Below are 8718 nucleotides of genomic sequence, written 5' to 3'. Positions count from 1 at the left end.
AAAAAATTATTTCTTTTTTTAGGCTCAAAAGGGGTTAACAAAGGATATTCCTGGGAAGAATATCTTGCTCCTGACCATGGCGCGATTTTGATGAAGACACCAATATCATAAAAAATAAGTAAAAGGATGAAGACCTTGAAGACTTAGAAGGAAGCTACTCAAGATCAAGATTTATTAGTCTTATAAGTTAGGAAGGTCTATCCCTAAAGTCTATTAATTAAGTTTAACCAAATACTCGTAAGAAAACCTTTTTGAAATGTATTTTAACTTGGATTAAAATAAACTTAATTTTCAAAATGCAAAGTAACAAGTTACTTGAACTGAATAATGCATCACTAGAACCAAGTAATATGTTACTGAGACTGAGTAACCGATTATCAAAACTGAGTAACAGGTTATCATGCGTATCTTACAAAGAGTAACCAATTACTCATGGGAGTAACCGATTATTCAATTGGGAAGAAACTTTGGGTAATCGGTTACCCACTGAAGTCATCGATTACAGAGAGTTGTTACAATAGTTTCTCAAATTCAATATCAAACAGCTTATCCCAAAATGAATGGATACTACTCCAATCGACATCTATCTTCATGTATGAGTATGATTCTGGTAGGAAGCCTATTTAAAGGCACTTAGCATTCAGTTTCGAAATGCACAACATACTACAACTTTTATAACAATCACTTACACTTTTACAAGCAACTTCTGTGAAAAATTTCTGAATTTCTAAAAGTCGCTTTGCAAGTTTTCCTTCCAAGTTTTACACTATAAAGTACTAGAGAATTTATGTTCTTTTTAGTGATTTACTATTAAAGATTGCAAGTTCATAAGTGTCATATACACTATACAATCTTTGCCCTAGAATTCTATCTTCAAATTGTATTCATTTTTCAATGTACATTTTCACCACAGGGTGTGGTGAAAAGTGAAAGAGAGTTTCAGAAGAAGTGTTCTTCTAAAAGTGAGTTTGTGGTGAGGTAATCTAGAGACAAAGTCTCAGGGTGAGATTTGTAAAGGATTGATATCATCATAAGTAAAATCTCTTGTGCTTACAAGAGGACTGGACGTAACCTTCAGTGCACAAGAAGGTGAACTAGTATAAAATCCTAATGTATCGCTTTCTTCCATAACTCTTTATTTTTGTTCTGCATTTTGATTTATGCAACTTAACATTATTCGCAGCATTATACTCTTCACTTTTGAAAAGTTAGACAAATTTGGCTTTAGCGCAGAAAACTAATTCACCCCTTCTTAGTTTGACATCTTATTCTTACAATTGGTATCAGAGACAGGTTGGGTAATTTATTCCATAGATTGTATATTTTAAGATGACCTCAAAATCCTTTATGGGAGAAGGTTCCAATATTAACCGTCCTCCAGGTTTCGTTAGAGAGTGTTACGATTTTTGGAAGATCTTAATGAGAATATTTATACAGTCTTAAGATCTTGATATATAGAATGTTATTGAGGAAAGACCTTATACCCCTTTTGTAGTAGTCAATGGTGTGATGAAACCTAAACCAAAAATAGTCTAGAATGACAATGATAAGAAGAAGGTTCAATATGACCTAAATGCCAAAAATATACTTACCTATAAGTAGGTAGAGAAAGTTACTAACCCTATAGGACCAAAATCAAATTGGGTACCTAATAAAATTATTTAATTTTTTTTGCAGGAATGCTTAGAAACCGCCAATGAAATATGGTATCTGGATAGTGGTTGTTCTAAACATATGAACGGTGACAAAAATAATTTTTTAGTCCTCACTCCAAGGGACAAAGGTTTCATCACTTATGAGGATAACAACCTAAGGTGGATACTTGGAGTAGGTCGTGTCAGAAAGCCACCTCCTACTACCACAGAAGGAGTACTCTATGTTGAAGGCCTCAAACACAATCTGTTAGGCAACAGTAACTATGTGACAAAGGCTTCTATGTGGCTTTCTAGCCCGGCAAGTGCATCAAGAAAGATAAGGTATCAAAAGACGCTAAACTTATATTAAAGAGACTAAATCTTTATATGATTGCATTAAATCATATTTCCTTGAAAGTTAAGTATCTTGTTGTAAATGATAATGATGCATGGTTGTGGCATAGGAGAATTACACACATTCACATGGACCATTTGAATAAATTTATTAAGAAAGATCTAGAAGTTGGCTTACCCAAAATGAAATTTGTGAATGTCAAATAGGTATGCAAACTAAAGTGTCTTCAAAATCTAAGTATATAGCTTCCTCTTATAGGCCATCATAATTGTTGCACATGGATTTATTTGGTCCTTCTAGGACAAGAAGCTTTAGTGGCAACTACTTTTCTCTTGGAATAGTAGACGATTTTTCTAGATTCACTTTGTCTCTATTTTTTTTGCTCACAAAAAGGAGGCTTTTCACGCCTTTCACAAGTATGCTGAAAGAGTCCAAAATGAAAAATATTTAAAGATCATTTCTCTATTAGAAGTGATCATTGGGGAGAATTACAAAAAGCTTTATTTGAGGAATTTTGTGATGAGTATGGAATCACACAATTTCTCGACTCCTACACACACAGCTTATCCCAAAATGAATGGATACTACTCCAATCGACATCTATCTTCATGTATGAGTATGATTCTGGTAGGAAGCCTATTTAAAGGCACTTAGCATTCAGTTTCGAAATGCACAACATACTACAACTTTTATAACAATCACTTACACTTTTACAAGCAACTTCTGTGAAAAATTTCTGAATTTCTAAAAGTCGCTTTGCAAGTTTTCCTTCCAAGTTTTACACTATAAAGTACTAGAGAATTTATGTTCTTTTTAGTGATTTACTATTAAAGATTGCAAGTTCATAAGTGTCATATACACTATACAATCTTTGCCCTAGAATTCTATCTTCAAATTGTATTCATTTTTCAATGTACATTTTCACCACAGGGTGTGGTGAAAAGTGAAAGAGAGTTTCAGAAGAAGTGTTCTTCTAAAAGTGAGTTTGTGGTGAGGTAATCTAGAGACAAAGTCTCAGGGTGAGATTTGTAAAGGATTGATATCATCATAAGTAAAATCTCTTGTGCTTACAAGAGGACTGGACGTAACCTTCAGTGCACAAGAAGGTGAACTAGTATAAAATCCTAATGTATCGCTTTCTTCCATAACTCTTTATTTTTGTTCTGCATTTTGATTTATGCAACTTAACATTATTCGCAGCATTATACTCTTCACTTTTGAAAAGTTAGACAAATTTGGCTTTAGCGCAGAAAACTAATTCACCCCTTCTTAGTTTGACATCTTATTCTTACAATTGGTATCAGAGACAGGTTGGGTAATTTATTCCATAGATTGTATATTTTAAGATGACCTCAAAATCCTTTATGGGAGAAGGTTCCAATATTAACCGTCCTCCAGGTTTCGTTAGAGAGTGTTACGATTTTTGGAAGATCTTAATGAGAATATTTATACAGTCTTAAGATCTTGATATATAGAATGTTATTGAGGAAAGACCTTATACCCCTTTTGTAGTAGTCAATGGTGTGATGAAACCTAAACCAAAAATAGTCTAGAATGACAATGATAAGAAGAAGGTTCAATATGACCTAAATGCCAAAAATATACTTACCTATAAGTAGGTAGAGAAAGTTACTAACCCTATAGGACCAAAATCAAATTGGGTACCTAATAAAATTATTTAATTTTTTTTGCAGGAATGCTTAGAAACCGCCAATGAAATATGGTATCTGGATAGTGGTTGTTCTAAACATATGAACGGTGACAAAAATAATTTTTTAGTCCTCACTCCAAGGGACAAAGGTTTCATCACTTATGAGGATAACAACCTAAGGTGGATACTTGGAGTAGGTCGTGTCAGAAAGCCACCTCCTACTACCACAGAAGGAGTACTCTATGTTGAAGGCCTCAAACACAATCTGTTAGGCAACAGTAACTATGTGACAAAGGCTTCTATGTGGCTTTCTAGCCCGGCAAGTGCATCAAGAAAGATAAGGTATCAAAAGACGCTAAACTTATATTAAAGAGACTAAATCTTTATATGATTGCATTAAATCATATTTCCTTGAAAGTTAAGTATCTTGTTGTAAATGATAATGATGCATGGTTGTGGCATAGGAGAATTACACACATTCACATGGACCATTTGAATAAATTTATTAAGAAAGATCTAGAAGTTGGCTTACCCAAAATGAAATTTGTGAATGTCAAATAGGTATGCAAACTAAAGTGTCTTCAAAATCTAAGTATATAGCTTCCTCTTATAGGCCATCATAATTGTTGCACATGGATTTATTTGGTCCTTCTAGGACAAGAAGCTTTAGTGGCAACTACTTTTCTCTTGGAATAGTAGACGATTTTTCTAGATTCACTTTGTCTCTATTTTTTTTGCTCACAAAAAGGAGGCTTTTCACGCCTTTCACAAGTATGCTGAAAGAGTCCAAAATGAAAAATATTTAAAGATCATTTCTCTATTAGAAGTGATCATTGGGGAGAATTACAAAAAGCTTTATTTGAGGAATTTTGTGATGAGTATGGAATCACACAATTTCTCGACTCCTACACACCACAAAAAATGGTGTTGTAGAGAGAAAGAATAGGTCTTTGGAAGAACTAGCACTTACAATGTTGAACAAAACTGATCTTCCAAAATATTTTTGGGCGGACATAGTAAGTACGGCTTGTTATGTTTCCATTCGTGTATTAATCATACCTATTCTCAAGAGAACTCCCTATGAACTTTACAAAGTTAGAAAACCAATTATTTTTCATTTACATGTTTTCGGTTATAAATGTTTTGTTCTTAATAATGGTAAAGTCAATCTTGGTAAATTTGACGCTAAAGTTGATGCATATAGAATTTTTAATAAGAGAACGTTAACCATCGAAGATTTTGTGCATGTATCATTTAATGAAACTAACCCCTCCAATAAGGTCAACTATATTTTTGATAAAGACGACTTACCAAGTACATCTCAAGAAGAAGTTTCCCTTAGTGAAGAATCAAGTGACTTGGAGCAAATGAAATCTAATGATGATCTACCACAACAAGAAGAGCATGCCTATTATGATTTACCGAAAGAATGAAGAACTCATAGAAACTATCCTATCAACAACATCATTAGTGATACAAAACAAGGGTGCTTTTACTCGTCTTAATTTACATGATGCTTGTTCGAATATGTCATTTGTCTCTCAAATTTAAATATCAAAGATACATGATCCTATTGACGATGATCACTAAATTCTTCCTATGCAAGAAAAGCTCAATCAATTTGAGAAAAATGATGTTTGGAAACATGTTCCTAGAACTAAAAATTGGAAAGTTGTAGGAATTCGATGGGTTTTCATAAATAAATCAGATGAAAATGACATTATTATTAGAAACAAGGCTAGGCTTGTAGCCCAAGGTTATAACCAGGAGGAAAGAATTGATTTTAATGAAACATTCACTTTTGTGACTAGACTTGAGGCTATTAGACTCTTGCTTGCATATGCATGTTCATTAAATTTTCAATTGTATCAAACCAATGTAAAGATTGACTTTATGAATGGTTATATGCAAGAAGAGGTATATGTTGAACAACCTACACGTTTTGAGAATTATAAACATCAAACTTATGTATATAGACTTAGGAAAGTTCTCTATGGTCTAAACCAAGCTCATAGGGCCTCATATGAATGGTTAACAAATTTTCTAATAGAAAATGATTTTTTAAAGGAAAGGTCGACACTAGACTTTTTATAAAGAAAATAAATCATCATACTTTATTTATTCATATTTATGTAGATGATATTATTTTCAACACTACTAATGATGACTTGTGTTGTGAGTTTGGTAAGATGATGCAATGAGAATTTCAAATGTTCATGATGGGAATGTTGAAATATATTCTTGGACTTTAGATCAAAAAAAGGAAGGATGACATCATTGTCAATCAGTCCAAATATTGCAAGGATTTGTTGAAAATATTTGAGTTGGACGAGTGCAAAGTTATTGCCACTCCGATGGGATCAAATACATATGTCGACCGATACTTATGAGGCTAGAAAAGGCATTGATAAAACCAAATATCATGGTATCATCAGTTCCCTTATTTAACTTACTTCTAGTAGACCTGACATTATTTTTAGTGTAAGTTTGTATGCACGATGTAAATCAAAACCTAGAGAGTCACATCTTGTTGTTCTAAAAAGAATTATGAAATATTTAGAAGGAGCAATAGATGTTAGATTATGGTATCCCAAAGGAAGAATATATGACTTTGTTGGTTATTCGAATTTGGATTTTGCTCGTTGCAAAACTAAAAGGAATAGTACTTGTAGTACATGTGACATCCTAAGAAATGTCTTACTCTCCTGGTCATGTAAGAAACAAGCATGTGTTTCTTTCACTACTATGGAGGCAAAGTACATAGTAGTAGATAGTTATTGTACGCAAGTGTTGTGACTCAAATAAAAATTACATGATTATGGGTTAAAGTTAGGGTGTATTCCTTTGAAGTGCAATAACACTAGTGCTATAAACTTTACAAAGAATACAATCATGCATTCTCGAACCCATCACATGGATATATGACATCACTTCCTCAGGGACAAAATCGAAATGAAGGATGCGCATTTAGAGTTTGTTGATTGATAAGTGTCAAAAATACCTAATTTTCATACACTTTTCATGGCACTTATCCTATGCAAATCATGCAAAACCAAATTAATTCAACACTTTTTAGATAAATTGTCATTTTTTTTATTTTTTATTTTTTTGTCCACCTCTTTTCCAAATAAAAAATTATAGTCAAGCAAGAAGGTGTCCACATAAACCATTTTGATGCACGCATGAAGTTGCTCACTAAGCATCTTGGTGTGAACATTCATCACCGCCCAGTTGACCTGGAATCAACTTGGCTCGGTCAGGCACAAGCTTTACAAGGCCATACTCAAGCCTGGCACAAGCCAACTTGCTGAAGCAGGCAACTCAATGTGAACCTTGGGACCGCCCAAGTGGAACCACACACCTAAACAGAGCAGGACAAGCTGCTCAAGTAGGCAGCTCAGCATGGCCACATAAGCAATCTTGACATCATGCATGACCTCACTTGATAAGGCCCCTAAGCACTTTTCAGAGTAGCCCACAATAGTCTGGTCAAGTAACTTACAAATAGCTTTGTTGAGTCAACACCAAGTAGGTGACTAAGCTGCTTGGTTATGGACCAAACCCATGCTGAAGGGTTTGGTGCGCCTAGCGTATGCAAGCAGGTGAGCCAGGTGGTGACCTGGTTGCCTATAAATAAATCCCCCATTCCATCCATTTGGAGACATCACATAACACTTAAAAAAACACTTCATTTCACATTCATTCTTCATTCTTGTTCTTCACTTCTTCTCTCTAGAAATTATAGTCTCGGTTGTAATCTTGTTTTAGGTAATTTCTTGTAAATTTTACTTAGAATTCAAGAGGATAAAGGAGATGGAAAATGTGATACAAAAACATAATTTTGTAATCTCATTTGGGTCCAAAAGCATGTCATCCTTGAATAGATGGTTCATGCTCCTAAACATTGATTTGGACTATGGTGTAATGTTATTTTTTCACTTCCTTTGTATCATATTTTGAGATCAATACATTCAAGTTATTACTTTTGGTTAAGTTTTGATTCTTTATGTAGTTTATAATGCGTTTTTAGCTTGATCACCTCAAACTTATTTTAAAGATCCAAAAATGCTTATTCTTAAAGTGTTGACAAGTGAACTAAAAATTATAGCCTACACCTTAGTTCACTTCCCTCATCAAGCATCTAATTTATGCAACTTATATTCAAGGCTAAATGATATTAATGGAGCCTGAAGTATGGTGTGACAACCTACTCCGACAAGTGGCACTTAACTATCATTTACTGTATTACATAAGGTTTGAAAATCATCTTATCAAACTAGGACACTAGATGAAGGATTTAAAAATGGTGTATGGAATTAACCGAAAGTATAACACATAACTTGTTAATGTTTTTCAAAACCATTTGACTCTAGAAATAAATCCATATTTCAAACCAATTTTCTCCTCAAGAATTTGTGAACATTAGTTTATGTTTCCTTGTTACTTTTTATGCAACATAACAAAAATCATCAAAAAACGTGTTAATCATTATTTTTACTATAACATGGTTATAATAATATTCTATTATGCAATTCCTTTTGGTTCGACATAACCCTATATTATACTACAATTGAATCTTGAAAGAGATGCAAATGTAAAATACTAAAGTGTTAACTTATAAATTTTATTTGTTGACAAAGAAAGAAACCTTGAATCAAAGTGCAACTTAATTCATAAATTGCCTCTTTGTGAAAAGGAAAAATATACAGTCATAATGAGTGATCTAACTACTAACTTTTATTTTCAGTCATTTACATTTCCGCAACTAACATTTATTTTCTGTAATTTTAATTTTGCAACTAACTATTTATTGCTTTATTTATTTATTCTTTACCAACATTCCATAAGGAGTAGTTCAGTTAATAAAGGAAAACAGAAATAAATATCACTCATTATCACTTGTGTTAATTTGTTAAATTCATATCATTATATCGGTGTTGGAATTCTTGCCAACAAAGCCAAGATGGTATGAAGTTGTTACTAATTCAATAAAGCTAAGTTTTTGATCAAATGGAATATTCTTGAAACCATTATACTAGCGGTGGAATTCTTTCCAACAAAGCAGAGGTGGCAAGCAA

This window comes from Lupinus angustifolius, chromosome LG11, assembly GCF_001865875.1.
Source record: "Lupinus angustifolius cultivar Tanjil chromosome LG11, LupAngTanjil_v1.0, whole genome shotgun sequence".
Classification (NCBI taxonomy): Eukaryota; Viridiplantae; Streptophyta; class Magnoliopsida; order Fabales; family Fabaceae; genus Lupinus; species Lupinus angustifolius.
Note: the sequence above shows the minus strand (reverse complement) of the source record.